The sequence below is a fragment of the Nanorana parkeri genome, unplaced genomic scaffold (assembly GCF_000935625.1).
Source record: "Nanorana parkeri isolate BGI_ZX_2015 unplaced genomic scaffold, ASM93562v1 scaffold2527, whole genome shotgun sequence".
NCBI classification, from domain to species: Eukaryota; Metazoa; Chordata; class Amphibia; order Anura; family Dicroglossidae; genus Nanorana; species Nanorana parkeri.
In genome coordinates this window covers 86,711-101,404 of record NW_017308795.1, presented here as the reverse complement: position 1 = coordinate 101,404, position 14,694 = coordinate 86,711, and the positions used below count along the sequence as shown (strand labels likewise).

Here is a 14,694-nt window from a genome sequence, read left to right as displayed (position 1 = left end):
TGGCCAGGCAGTGGGAGAAACCACAGCACCCAGCGGGGGGGGGCGCCTGGGACCCAACCTACCCGGAGGTGGTAGATGCCAGTGGTACCCGGACAGGTGAGTATTAAATCTCTGATTTCAGGGCTCATTCACTCGCCCTGCATTGTGGTAATATGGACCCACCTGGACTGTATTGCCAGAAATGCAGCACCACCTCATGTTCATGTGTTACAGTCCATTCATTTTCAATGAACCCGACAGAGATGTGTACCTTGCATACTGTGTCCCCCCAACCCAACCCAGCCAATGGCCTGTGTACAGTACTCCCCGACCCAGCCGCGGGTCGCGCACCGCACTCCCCAGCCCAGGGTCCGCGTACCGTACTCACTGACCCAGCCGAGGTCCGCGTACCGTACTCCCCGACCCGGCTCAGGGTCCGCGTACCGTACTCCCCAAACCGGCTCAGGGGCCGCGCACCGTACTCCCCAGCCCAGGGGCCGCGTACTTTACTCTCCGACCCAGCTGAGGGCCCGCGTACCGTACTCCCCAACCCACCCGAGGGTCCGCATACCGTACTCCCCAACCCGGATCAGGGGCCGCGCACCGCACTCCCCAGCCCAGGGTCAGTGTACCGTACTCCCCGAGTCAGCCGAGGGGCCATGTACCGTACTCCCCGAGTCAGCCGAGGGGCCGTGTACCGTACTCCCCGAGTCAGCCGAGGGGCCGTGTACCGGACTGCCCGACCCAGCCAGAAGCCGTGTATCACACTCCCCGACCCAGCTGACGTTCCGTGTACCGTACTGCCCGACCCAGCCGAGGGTCCGTGTACCGTACTGCCCGACTCAGCTGACGTTCCGTGTACCGTACTGCCCGACCCAGCCGAGGGTCCGTGTACCGTACTGACCGACCCAGCTGACGTACCGTGTACTGTACTCAAAAGCTTTTTTTAACTTATGTATAGTGTAAAGGAGGCTGACTCGTCCGTTTTTTGCCATCTCCCATTAGGGAGATTTCCCATCACTTCCTGTCCATGGCCACAACAGAAAGTGAGATGAAATCCCTTCAAAGTGAGGGAAATCCTTGGTGGTCAACCGAGTCACCAGAACCAGTGTCTCCATTGGGAGATTTTCCATCTCTCCCTGTTCTGATGACAACCCAAAATGTGAGATTTCCTTTTAGTGATAGCGGTCACCAGGACAAATGGAGAGAGGGAATCTCCCTAACGGGGACACAGACAGCAATAAAAACCTGAGTCCCTCTCCCCTGCATCCAAAACTCGCTGCACTTATACTTCAAATCTGCTCATTTTATTAGACCGATACCTGGTGGTCCTGCCATCGGGGTCCTTCTTCCTGCACTTCCTGGGGGATAACTGTCTCCCAATTGTGTCTTCTCCACCCCGTGACGCACATCCCTGCTGGAGACTACAAGCGTCTGTGCCGACACACATTGCACAGGTTTGGTTCACAGCTGTCACTATTAGGAAGCCGGCCACAAGTCATGATGTGCAGCCAACATCTGAGCAAGCGCATGTAGACAGAAGGTGACTACAAAGAGGCCGCAAGAGATCAGCAGCCCGGGGGGGGGAGCGAAACGTATTCTATATTAAAACAAAGAAAATGGCAACTGTTTATGATAAACATGAATTTAGCCAATACTATGCCCTCCAGTAAAGGCCTACACCAACCATAAACCCTCATTTTCCTAACATACGCCCATGCATTCTAGTGCAACAAAACGCCCCACATCCAATCACGTCACCTGTGTAATATGTTCAATAAATGACACTTCTTAACCAATGACGTCACCAATTCACACCAGTGTTATCTCTCGCCTGAACTATTGCAGCTCTCTACTCGGCCTACAGAGACTAACCCCATTTCTGTCTATTACTAACTAATCGATTTTGAAAATAATCGTTAGCTGCAGCTCTAGAACAATCTACAACCCTACCCCGAGCTACATCACCAACCTCATCTCAGAATATCACCCAAACTGTCATCATCGCTCCTCCCAAGACCTCCTGCTCTCTAGATTCCTCATCACCTCCTCCCATGCTTCCCTCCTGCTCTCTAGATTCCTCATCACTTCCTCCCATACTTCGCTCCTCCCTGGTGTCAGCAGCCTTATATAGTGTGCTGCAGGGACTTAGCTGTGAGACATGATTGGGCAGAGTCATCGTGACTCTGCCCAATCATGGCTCTACATTTGTACTGAGCCCTGATTGGCACAGTCTTGCACCTGACCTGCGGTCAGGTGCAGGACTGTAGCCAATTACCGTTTTCGGACGGCGCAGTGCATTGTGGGATGTGCCGGGGTCGAACAGACCGCGGACATCCCATAATGTTCGGCGAACGCTAGAACATGCAATGTTCGAGTCGAACCTATGGTCGACTCGAACATGCAGCCCATCCTTACTCTCTAGTTTCCTTATCACCTCCTCCCATGCTTCCCTCCTGCTCTCTAGTTTCCTCATCACTTCCCCCCATGCTTCGCTCCTCCCAAGACCTCCTACTGCTCTAGATTCCTCATCACCTCCTCGCATGCTTCACTCCTCCCAAGACCTCCTACTCTCTAGATCCCTCATCACCTCCTCCCATGCTTCACTTCTCCCAAGACCTCCTGCTCTCTAGATTCCTCATCACCTCCTCCCATGCTTCACTTCTCCCAAGACCTCCTGCTCTCTAGATTCCTCATCACCTCCTCCCATGCTTCACTTCTCCCAAGACCTCCTGCTCTCTAGATCCCTCATCACCTCCTCCCATGCTTCGCTCCTCCCAAGACCTCCTGCTCTCTAGTTTCCTTATCACTTCCTCCCATACTTCGCTCCTCCCAAGACCTCCTGCTGCTCTAGATTCGTCACCTCCTCCCATGCGTCGCTCCTCCCAAGACCTCCTACTGCTCTAGATTCCTCATCACCTCCTCGCATGCTTCACTCCTCCCAAGACCTCCTACTCTCTAGATCCCTCATCACCTCCTCCCATGCTTCACTTCTCCCAAGACCTCCTGCTCTCTAGATCCCTCATTACCTCCTCCCATGCTTCGCTCCTCCCAAGACCTCCTGCTCTCTAGTTTCCTTATCACTTCCTCCCATACTTCGCTCCTCCCAAGACCTCCTGCTGCTCTAGATTCCTTGTCACCTCCTCCCATGCGTCGCTCCTCCCAAGACCTCCTGCTCTCTAGTTCCCTCATCACCTCCTCACGAGACCTCCTGCTGCTCTAGATTCCTCACCTCCTCCCATACTTCGCTCCTCCCAAGACCTCCTGCTGCTCTAGATTCCTCGTCACCTCCTCCCATGCGTCGCTCCTCCCAAGACCTCCTGCTCTCTAGTTCCCTCATCACCTCCTCACGAGACCTCCTGCTGCTCTAGATTCCTCACCTCCTCCCATACTTCGCTCCTCCCAAGACCTCCTGCTGCTCTAGATTCCTCGTCACCTCCTCCCATGCGTCGCTCCTCCCAAGACCTCCTGCTCTCTAGTTTCCTTATCACTTCCTCCCATACTTCGCTCCTCCCAAGACCTCCTGCTTCTTTAGATTCCTCATCACCTCCTCCCATGCTTCGCTCCTCCCAAGACCTCCTGCTCTCTAGATTCCTCATCACCTCCTCCCATGCTTCACTTCTCCCAAGACCTCCTACTCTCTAGATTCCTCATCACCTCCCATGCTTCCCTCCTGTTCTCTAGATTCCTCATCACTTCCTCCCATACTTCGCTCCTCCCAAGACCTCCTGCTGCTCTAGATTCCTCATTACCTCCTCCCATGCTTCGCTCCTCCCAAGACCTCCTGCTGCTCTAGATTCCTCATTACCTCCTCCTATGCTTCGCTCCTCCCAAGACCTCCTGCTGCTCTAGGTTCCTTATCACTTCCTCCCATACTTTGCTCCTCCCAAGACCTCCTGCTCCCTAGTTCCCTCATCACCTCAGTCTGTAAATGTTGCCCATAAACCTGATTTGCAGTGGGGGTCGACTCATTTTGATTACAACTGTAAATCCAATCCGTACATAGCTCATAGAATGGCGTTTTCTGAATCCGCTGCCGTCCTGGGAGCCGGGAGATGAAAGCTGCCTGGACTGACATTGGCCCTTTAATCAGAACGATGCTTCACTAGTAGACGGGTATAATAGGATCATTTATTACCTGGACAGCTCTTCTTCCGGCAATCCTGCAGAGGAAGACACTTTGAGTAGCAAGCGCTGCTTCGGGGCCCTTCTATAGAACGCCGCCGTGTTGTTATACTAATTAATCACTCGGCTCCACTTCATCCTCACAAATGTCATGCTGTAAGGCACAGCCGTGAGGTAATACCTTTTATAAATCGCGTTCAGGGCGCCGCTTTTCTTGTGCAGGCTTTATAAAGTGTGGAGTGTGTCCAGGTAGAAGAATTCATTTCCGTAGTTATGTTTTCTATGAGTGACAACAGAATTGGCATTACTTGACACGAGACATAAAAGCGTGAGAAACGCTTGGCAATCTTCAGCCATCTTGATTGACCGCGCCGGGATGACGTAACTCCCACACAGCACCTAGGCACCTGCCGGGTTTTTATTGTAGAAGAAACATTCCATGGGGGAGAAATTTTGTATGGGGGCCCTGTGATTTCTAGTTATGCCCCTTGCAGTGCCCACCTGAGAGTGACCCTGCAGCGCCCACCACAGACTCTCTACGGGGGGGGTCTCAGGTGGGCTGGTCACACCCCTGCACACCTCTTACCTGTCAGCCTCCATCCGCTGTCCTTTCCGCCCAGCGTATAGCTCAGTAATGCCATTGCGCTATCGCCACTGGTGCCGAGGAGCATAGTTAGATCATCTCCTTGTCAAAATGTGCATTATATTCTGCCTCAGTTGGGGTAGGGGCACTATCTGTATGCTTTGATTGCCCGGGGGACCACTTTATAAAACAAAAGTGGCTGAGTGGTTAGCAGTTCCCCTTGCAGCACTGGAGTCTTCTGTGCGTATTCAGACCAGGACAATATCTGCATGTTGTCCTGTGCTTGCATGCCCTGAGAACCACTTGGAAGGGAGGTGCAGCTCTGTGGCTCATATGCATCTTCCAGGACAGCAACCTGAGATATGATTGGCTCCTCCTACAGAAAGCACAAAAGAGAACAATATAAAAACCCCTCCCACCCCCCTTGTCCCTCAGTGAGATTAAAGTAGACTACCTCCACCGATGCAAAAGGGCAGCCATAACCAAAAAAAACAACAAAAGATAAAACAGCGCAGGGTGGGAAGAAAGTTTGCTGTCCTGGAAGATTCCCAGAAATACAGTTACCGGTAAGTCTCAAGGGAAATTTCCCCAATTATCTTCCAGGACAGCAGCCTGAGAGAATAAACAAGCAGCATGAACACAAGCCTATCTCCTCAGGGCGGGTCTATTGTCTGTAGAACTTTCTTTGCCAAAAGCCAGATCTTGCTGGGACAGGACTTCCAACTCTGTAATGCTTGAAGAAAGTGTCTAGTCCCAGCAAGATCTGGCTTTTGGCAAAGAAAGTTCTACAGACAATAGACCCGCCCTGAGGAGATAGGCTTGTGTTCATGCTGCTTGTTTATTCTCTCAGGTTGCTGTCCTGGAAGATAATTGGGGAAATTCCCCTTGAGACTTACCGGTAATGGTATTTCTGGGAATCTTCCAGGACAGCAAATTTTCTTCCCACCCTGGGCTGTTCATCTTTGTTCTGGTTTTTTTGGTTATGGCTTCCCTCTTGCACTGGTGGATGTAGTCTACTTTAATCTCAACTGAGGGTTAAAGGGGGGTGGGAGGGTTTTTTACATTGTTCTCTTTTGTGTTTCCTGTAGAAGGAGGGGCCTATCATCTCAGGTTGCTGTCCTGGAAGATAATTGGGGAAATTCCCTGTTAGACTTAGCAGTACCATATTTCTGGGAATCTTCCAGGACAGCGAGCCTACTTCCCACCCCGGGCTGTTTAACTTTGTTCTGTTTTTTTTGGTTATGGCTGCCCTCTTGCACTGGTGGAGGTAGTCTACTTTAATCTCAACTGAGGGACAAGGGGTGTGAAGGGGTTTTTATATTGTTCTCTTTTGTGTTTCCTGTAGGAGGGGCCAACCATCTCTCAGGTTGCTGTCCTGGAAGATTCCCAGAAATAGTTACCGGTAAGCCTAACAGTGAATTTTTGGCGTGATAGAAAATGTTTTGGTCTGCTTATATTACCTTCTGACTTTGGTAGGACCTGAAATGACGGCACCCAAGGTCTCAATGACTCCATGCCAACACAGCTCCCTATCTGAACTCAGGACATTCAATATGCGTCTTGGCTGATGAGACCGCGCGGCTTCTCATAGTGTTTCCGGGTCTCTTCTAATAAAAAGGAATCCCTCTGGGTTTAGAATTTTCTGATTTTCTGAAATGTGATGCTGAAATCCGGGAGCAGCTGCCTCCGTCCTCACGTTGTCTGTTATTCTATCAAACACGACTCTACTTCTCTCCAGCCATTATCTGATCTGGACGGCAGCTGGAGGAGACAACGGGAAGGAATCTGTGTATTTAATAAAGACGTCAGTTTACACAGGACATTAGGGGGCTCTTAGTGGGGCGCTTACTGGAAATGTGTGGGGAGGAGGAAGGGAGGAGATAGGGAAGTGCCTCCCTGTCCCTCACTTGCTCGTCACTGGTGAGGCATCTAGATTGATGTCCTCACTGTTTATTTTTTATTGGACAGTTTGGGCCAATGGCGCCTTGCCATTGGCCCAAGCCATCCACAGAGCTCACACCTTTAACACGGAGTAGAGGCTGTGACAGCTCTTGTCTCACCAAGTTAGGTTACACATGCAGTGCTGTGTAACCTAACTACCTGTCAAACCTGGATGCAGCGCTGACTGTAATAAAACACCCATCGCTCTGTCCATGACAGGTTATAACAGGGGGAGGATTTCCCTGCTCTGTAACAAGCCGATCTGAATGGAGAAAAAGCCGCCAGCTTCAGACTTGAAGCTGACAGCTTTTTCCTCCATAATACTAGGTGAGGCTCCGCCCCTCCTGCCTCCCCTGACCGCACATGCCTGGTGTACAGCACAGCAGATAACAGGTAGAGGTCTTAGATTGAAAGCTCCTTTGGGCAGGGTCCTCCTCACCTACTGCTTCTGTAGGTCAATGATGCTCATCAGTGTTTGTCTAAACGTTTGTGCAGCGCTGCGGAATATGCTGGCACTGTATAAATAATTGTGATTGCGTGGAGGACACAATGTACAAGTGTAGGGATCCCAGAGCGTAGGGAATTATCTGTAACATGCAGTGCAGAAAAAGGAAGAGGTGTGCAGCATTACATAGGGTACAGCTAAAAATAGTATAGAATATAGAACCTCCACTCTGTACCCTGTGCTGTATGTTCTATACTCCACTCTGTACCCTGTGCTGTAGGTGAAATATTCCACTCTGTACCCTATGTACAAGAATGGAATATGTACCAAACAGCACAGGGTGAAGTATAGAACATACAGAGTGGAGATGAGTGAAGTGTAGAACATAACAGCACCAGGTACAGAGTGCAATGAGTGGAATATAGAACATTCAGCACAGGGTTCAGAGTCGAGATGAGTGGAGTATATACACCATACAACACATGGTGCAGAGTGGAGTATATACTATACAGATCAGGGTACAGGGCGGAGAAGAGTGGAATATAGAACATTCAGCACAGGGTGCAGACTAGAGAGTAGTGAAGTAGGTGAAGAGTAATATTCGGTACAGAGTGGAGATGAGCGGAGTATATAACATAGAGCACAGGGTACAGACCGGAGATGAGCCGAGTATATAACAGAGCACAGGGTACAGACCGGAGATGAGCCGAGTATATAACAGAGCACAGGGTACAGACCGGAGATGAGCCGAGTATATAACAGAGCACAGGGTACAGACCGGAGATGAGCCGAGTATATAACAGAGCACAGGGTACAGACCGGAGATGAGCCGAGTATATAACAGAGCACAGGGTACAGACCGGAGATGAGCCGAGTATATAACAGAGCACAGGGTACAGACCGGAGATGAGCCGAGTATATAACAGAGCACAGGGTACAGACCGGAGATGAGCCGAGTATATAACAGAGCACAGGGTACAGACCGGAGATGAGCCGAGTATATAACAGAGCACAGGGTACAGACCGGAGATGAGCCGAGTATATAACAGAGCACAGGGTACAGACCGGAGATGAGCCGAGTATATAACAGAGCACAGGGTACAGACCGGAGATGAGCCGAGTATATAACAGAGCACAGGGTACAGACCGGAGATGAGCCGAGTATATAACAGAGCACAGGGTACAGACCGGAGATGAGCCGAGTATATAACAGAGCACAGGGTACAGACCGGAGATGAGCCGAGTATATAACAGAGCACAGGGTACAGACCGGAGATGAGCCGAGTATATAACAGAGCACAGGGTACAGACCGGAGATGAGCCGAGTATATAACAGAGCACAGGGTACAGACCGGAGATGAGCCGAGTATATAACAGAGCACAGGGTACAGACCGGAGATGAGCCGAGTATATAACAGAGCACAGGGTACAGACCGGAGATGAGCCGAGTATATAACAGAGCACAGGGTACAGACCGGAGATGAGCCGAGTATATAACAGAGCACAGGGTACAGACCGGAGATGAGCCGAGTATATAACAGAGCACAGGGTACAGACCGGAGATGAGCCGAGTATATAACAGAGCACAGGGTACAGACCGGAGATGAGCCGAGTATATAACAGAGCACAGGGTACAGACCGGAGATGAGCCGAGTATATAACAGAGCACAGGGTACAGACCGGAGATGAGCCGAGTATATAACAGAGCACAGGGTACAGACCGGAGATGAGCCGAGTATATAACAGAGCACAGGGTACAGACCGGAGATGAGCCGAGTATATAACAGAGCACAGGGTACAGACCGGAGATGAGCCGAGTATATAACAGAGCACAGGGTACAGACCGGAGATGAGCCGAGTATATAACAGAGCACAGGGTACAGACCGGAGATGAGCCGAGTATATAACAGAGCACAGGGTACAGACCGGAGATGAGCCGAGTATATAACAGAGCACAGGGTACAGACCGGAGATGAGCCGAGTATATAACAGAGCACAGGGTACAGACCGGAGATGAGCCGAGTATAACATAGAGCACAGGGGACAGACCGGAGATGAGCCAAATATATAACATAGAGCACAGGGTACAGAGTGGAGATGAGCCGAGTATATAACATAGAGCACAGGGTACAGACCGGAGATGAGCAGAGTATATAACATAGAGCACAGGGTACAGACCGGAGATGAGCCGAGTATATAACAGAGCACAGGGTACAGACCGGAGATGAGCCGAGTATATAACAGAGCACAGGGTACAGACCGGAGATGAGCAGAGTATATAACATAGAGCACAGGGTACAGACCGGAGATGAGCCGAGTATATAACAGAGCACAGGGTACAGACCGGAGATGAGCCGAGTATATAACAGAGCACAGGGTACAGACCGGAGATGAGCCGAGTATATAAAACATAGAGCACAGGGTACAGACCGGAGATGAGCCGAGTATATAACACGGCGCAAACAAATGTAAAATTAAAAAAAAAAAGAATGAATATCAGTTTTGTTGCCACAATAATAAAATGTAAAAAAATTAAAATACATTTAATAAAAAAGTAATATAAAATAAAATGATAAAATGCGAAATAAAATTTCTATCAAATAAAACAAATATGAATAAATATCAGTTTTGTTTGCACAATAATAACATTTGTCTCTTTGTAAATGAGTTTTGTTTTAAATTAAAAAAAAAGAATGAATTTGCACAATAATAATAATAAATAATAGGGACACCTGTTCTGACTTGTAACCGACTTTATTCTTTTGTAAAGTGCTTTAAAACAAAACATTTCCTGAACATTTAGTAAAACATAAGCGACACTTATAAAATAGATATTTAAACAGAGCAATATATATATCACTTGTACATAAGAGAACATTTCCCCCTCCGTCACCCGAGAGACCATTGTACCCAACAACGTGCGCACAAAACTGATCAACATAAAATTGCATTATAAAAAAAGAAAGAAAGGGGTCAGTCTACCCAAAAACAGATCTTCCAGTTCTGGGTGGGCCCCCGGTGGGCTGAACCTCCCATTGGCCTCATCACTTCTTTGGGTTTCTGTTGGCAGAATCTGCTCTGTAGTGTGAAATGAACACAAGTGGGCAGAAGCTGGGCGCTCCTGGGTGTCTAAAGTGTTCAACCCTCCAGGACGCCACAGAGAACTGAAATTGGGGACCGGATGGACTATCCTTTAGGCTGACGGTCAGACCTGTGTAAATAGTGTGATCGCACAGCTGAAGGGTCATTACATTCCAGCAACTGAGAGCGTCTCGGCACCCTCAAGAGAGCGCACTCCCCGCGCGGTCTACTTGCCGACTTCAGCAGATAATATACAGCCATATGAAGGAGTATTTGTTGACATGCGTCATTGAAATGCATAGAAGGAGCTAGGCGGTGGCCGTCCTCAGGCGTGTGCACACCCTACTGCAATTTGTACTAACATGCAAGTCATCAGGTAGACTGAAGGAACTGAGAACTATCAGAGGCTGCTAGTGCTGAGCTTGGCTAGTTCTCCGGCTGTTATGCTCACCCAATAATTGGGAGTCACCACCCCAGAAAAAAGATCCAGAGACCTAACTTCACTCTGACCTGCATGCCCGTTCCGTGTCTCCGGGTATTGAAGGCAGAGATGACCAACAAGCAGCTAGCATTTTCAAAAACAGGTCTGCTATGGAACCAATGACCATTTTTAAAAAAGGAGCCAACTACAAATATTAGGTTACCCTGTCATGAGGGATATATGGGGGGGGGCTGCTGTTGCCAACCTTCTGAACATTCAGGTTGCTTGGCCATTTTTGACCCCAATGTTGTAAAGCATTGATCGTGGACAAGTATGTTTTGATTCCCAATGATGTCTCTGCAGGCCTCTGGTGGGGGAAGGATCTCCACATTACATTTCATGGGCAGACACAGACCATGGTGGGGAAGGATCTCCACATCGCATTTCATGGGCAGACACAGACCATGGTGGGGAAGGATCTCCACATCGCATTTCATGGGCTGACACAGACCATGGTGGGGAAGGATCTCCACATCGCATTTCATGGGCAGAGACAGACCATGGTGGGGGAAGGATCTCCACATCACATTTCATGGGCTGACACAGACCATGGTGGGGGAAGGATCTCCACATCACATTTCATGGGCTGACACAGACCATGGTGGGGAAGGATCTCCACATTACATTTCATGGTCAGAGACAGACCATGGTGGGGATGGATCTCCACATTACATTTCATGGGCAGAGACAGACCATGGTGAGGATGGATCTCCACATTACATTTCATGGGCAGAGACAGACCATGGTGGGGAAGGAAGGATCTCCACATCACATTTCATGGGCAGAGACAGACCATGGTGGGGGAAGGATCTCCACATCGCATTTCATGGGCAGAGACAGACCATGGTGGGGGAAGGATCTCCACATCGCATTTCATGGGCAGACACAGACCATGCACTCCAGCCTGCAGCACCCCAAGGGCACCTTGCTGCTGCTTCGTGAAGACTACTAGGGGTGCTTGCACGAATGGTGCACGGAGTGATCAGCTGTGATCGGTCCTTTTCAATGGAAACTGAGGACCTGGTACAGTATAGATGGCACAGGCTGCATTTTTCAAGGAAGGACGTAGCATCAACCACAGCATTATAAAGGAGAGCCAGAAAGAGGGCTCCGGTTATAAAATGTTTTTGAAGTATTTCTGAATTCTTGAAGTCCAGCTTATGGAGCAACAATGTCAAAATTGGAGACATTTCATGGAATTGCCAGTAAAATACACAGCCCTTTAATAACCAGAGTATGTGTGACAGGCCAATGCGGGAAATATAGTTGGCACAGTCTTCAGTCAAGTTGCGCAATTGCAGTACTAAAGCTTGAAAAACCCCGTAATGGATTACCAACCAGGTAGATCAGCAAGCTTTGGATGGTGCAAGACACACAGTATGTCATCAAGATTGCACACCTATGTCAACATGGCAGTACTAGCATTGTGACAAAGCTTCCTGTCATGCTGCACTCTTAAAAACAACAACAGATGATAGAACATAGAACTCTTTGGAGAAAGTGAGCAACTCCATAACAGAAAAACTACGACAAACCCTAATAAGCGTCTATGAGTGTAAACGCATCACTCTGCACTGAGAGAGGCCAACTAAAGTAATGTACCATGAGGCGAGGCTTGTGACGGGTACTGCAGCAAAGAGAACAATGACGTGTGAGAGATCAGACTCTACCACATTGGGATGGAAGTGAACCTGGAAGCGGTTTTAACACAGCAAGCTAACCCTGCAGATGTAACAAAAGGTACCTGGGTGCCATGTCTGTCGCCTTATGGCGCTGCGGAAGCCTCCTGAGAAAAGAAAACTTAACAGACAAAGCATTGTACAATCGCAATGGGACTTCTGTATATGTACAGCACAGTAAGAAGAGACATTTCAGAAGATGGAAGCTGTCCTTTGGCCATATCGCAAATGCTTGTTGTCTCTCTATAACAATGACCCGTCTGGATTTTTTGCTTTGAGTCACTGGCCCCAAAGAAGAAAGCAGAGATGAACTTCTGACTTCACTCCTGTAATATGCACCCCATGCCTGCGATTCAACTGCAACAGCGCCCCGGGTCTTCCACTCGCCTGCTATACATGTCCTGGGTCTGTGGCTTGCCCGTAATAGCTTCCCGGGTCTTCCACTCGCCTGCTATACATGTCCTGGGTCTGTGGCTCATCCGTAATAGCTTCCCGGGTCTTCCACTCGCCTGAAATACATGTCCCTGGTCTACGCCTAAAGCACTGAAGCCAGTTAAAGTGACACTAAACTCAGGCGTTAAATCTTAAAAATACATTCAAGTATCTTAATTATTAACAACAATGTATCTCATTTGTGTATCACTCGGCTGTAGATCCTCAAATCATCTCTGAATTGGTGCCCACACTGTCCTTCCTTCTGGAGGGGGGCTACATTTGTTCCCCATGGTCTCTGTGTGTGTTGTAAAGTAGTCACAGCTCCAAGCTCACTCCCATGATGGACTACAATCTCTGGTTCAGATTACTTATTTGTATTGAGATTGTAGTCCATCACAGGAGTGAGCTTGGAGCGGTGACTACATTACAACACACACAGGGACCATGGGGAACAATAGTAGCCACCCTCCAGAAGGAAGGACAGTGTGGGCACCAATTCAGAGATGATGAGGATCTACAGCCAAGTGATAGACAGATAAGGTCCAGTGTTGTTAATAGTTAAGGTACCTGAATGTATTTTAGGATTCAACTCCTGAGTTTAGTGTCACTTTAATGAAGAGACAAGCCAACCAGCATTGGAAAAATATCAGCAATGGCCGCCTCCATGTTCTTCTAGGTGAGCACCTCTACATCTTGTATGACATGAACAAGGAGCTGGCTATTGAAATCCAAAGCACGGTGTCCCTGCACAGCGCAAGTAATGCTTTACTCCTTTAAAACAGCATGCAGGGCGCTAGCATAGCGATGGAATATTTGCATCAAACAGCATTGTTACATTTTACATTCGGTTTAAAGGAAAGCGGTCACAAACCCGGGCAATCCAACCTGAGGAGCTTACAATGAAAAAGTGCAATCATGGCAAACGAATGGTAGAGATATAATCAGCTGAAGTTATACGCACATCTCGACTTCTCCTGTAAAAAGTCAAGCTGGACTTCCCTCATTGGTCCAATACCAGTCTCTGCATTGGTCAATGAGACCACCTATCATTTTAAAGGCCAAGTTGACTTTTTGGTCAGTGCTTCCGGTTACACACATTTAGGATGTAACCTGAAACATGGTCCTATAGTTTTCAATGGAGTACAAATGCGGTGACTACCATTAATACCTCTCACCGTCCCTTAGCTAAAAGTCCGTACCTCAGTACGGTCAGGGACTAGGAGGAAGAGTCTGCAAGAGCATTGCACCACCAATTGAAGCTGCAATGCTGTGTGCATTGATTATTTTCGCAAAAGCTGGACTGCGCCCCTAGAGCACAAACAGGAGGGGTTCAGACTTTGGAGGGAGAAGGTCAAGTACTCAAATATGTGATGCCTAAATCTCTGGGCCTACTGATCATTTTGACCAGCAGTTTCCACCGATGGTAAGGCCTTGTGTGCGTTTTCTTCATTATACACTCAGCTTGTAACACTCAGGTTTGTGACAGCTTTGGGCCAGAACAATCCCCATCCGACAACACCCAAAAGAACCTCGAAGGGTGTAAAGAATCAAGACTGACCCGGTATTTACAATAGTCCCTTGGCCAGTAAGGTGGAGCTGAAGGGCCACTATAACTAAAATGGATGAACTGTCAGACCTTATGGACTGATCACCCTATTAAAGGTTGAGGCCTAGTGGCATGAGATGTGGGAGTAAGCTACCTGAACATTGTTAGGATGGGATCCAGTGGAGAGAGATGCGACATCCCGTATGAGGCTATGGAGGAGGATGAACAAAAGTTGAGGCTGTGGCCTTTTGACACTGGACAGATGACATCACAAGTGTACAGATACGGGTACACTTGAAACGTATGCCGCAACTAGACATTCAAATCATTTTTATGAACTGATATGCGTATGTGCAATAACATATCACCATTATATTAAAGTTCCTAAGAAATGGAAGC

At 48.6% G+C, this 14,694-nt stretch overlaps 1 protein-coding gene across 1 annotated transcript in view; it reads right to left on the bottom strand.

The window, feature by feature from the left end:
- Positions 1 to 1,309: 1,309 nt before the first annotated feature.
- The window catches only part of RAB11FIP5 (RAB11 family interacting protein 5), a 99,642-nt gene continuing 86,257 nt past the window's right edge, over positions 1,310 to 14,694 (bottom strand). Inside the window, exons 7-8 of the mRNA XM_018573764.1 lie at positions 13,211 to 13,214; positions 1,310 to 1,321 (exon numbers count right to left, since the gene is read on the bottom strand). The gene's annotated coding sequence lies outside the window, so the exon portion shown is untranslated. The remainder of the gene's footprint in view (positions 1,322 to 13,210; positions 13,215 to 14,694) is intronic.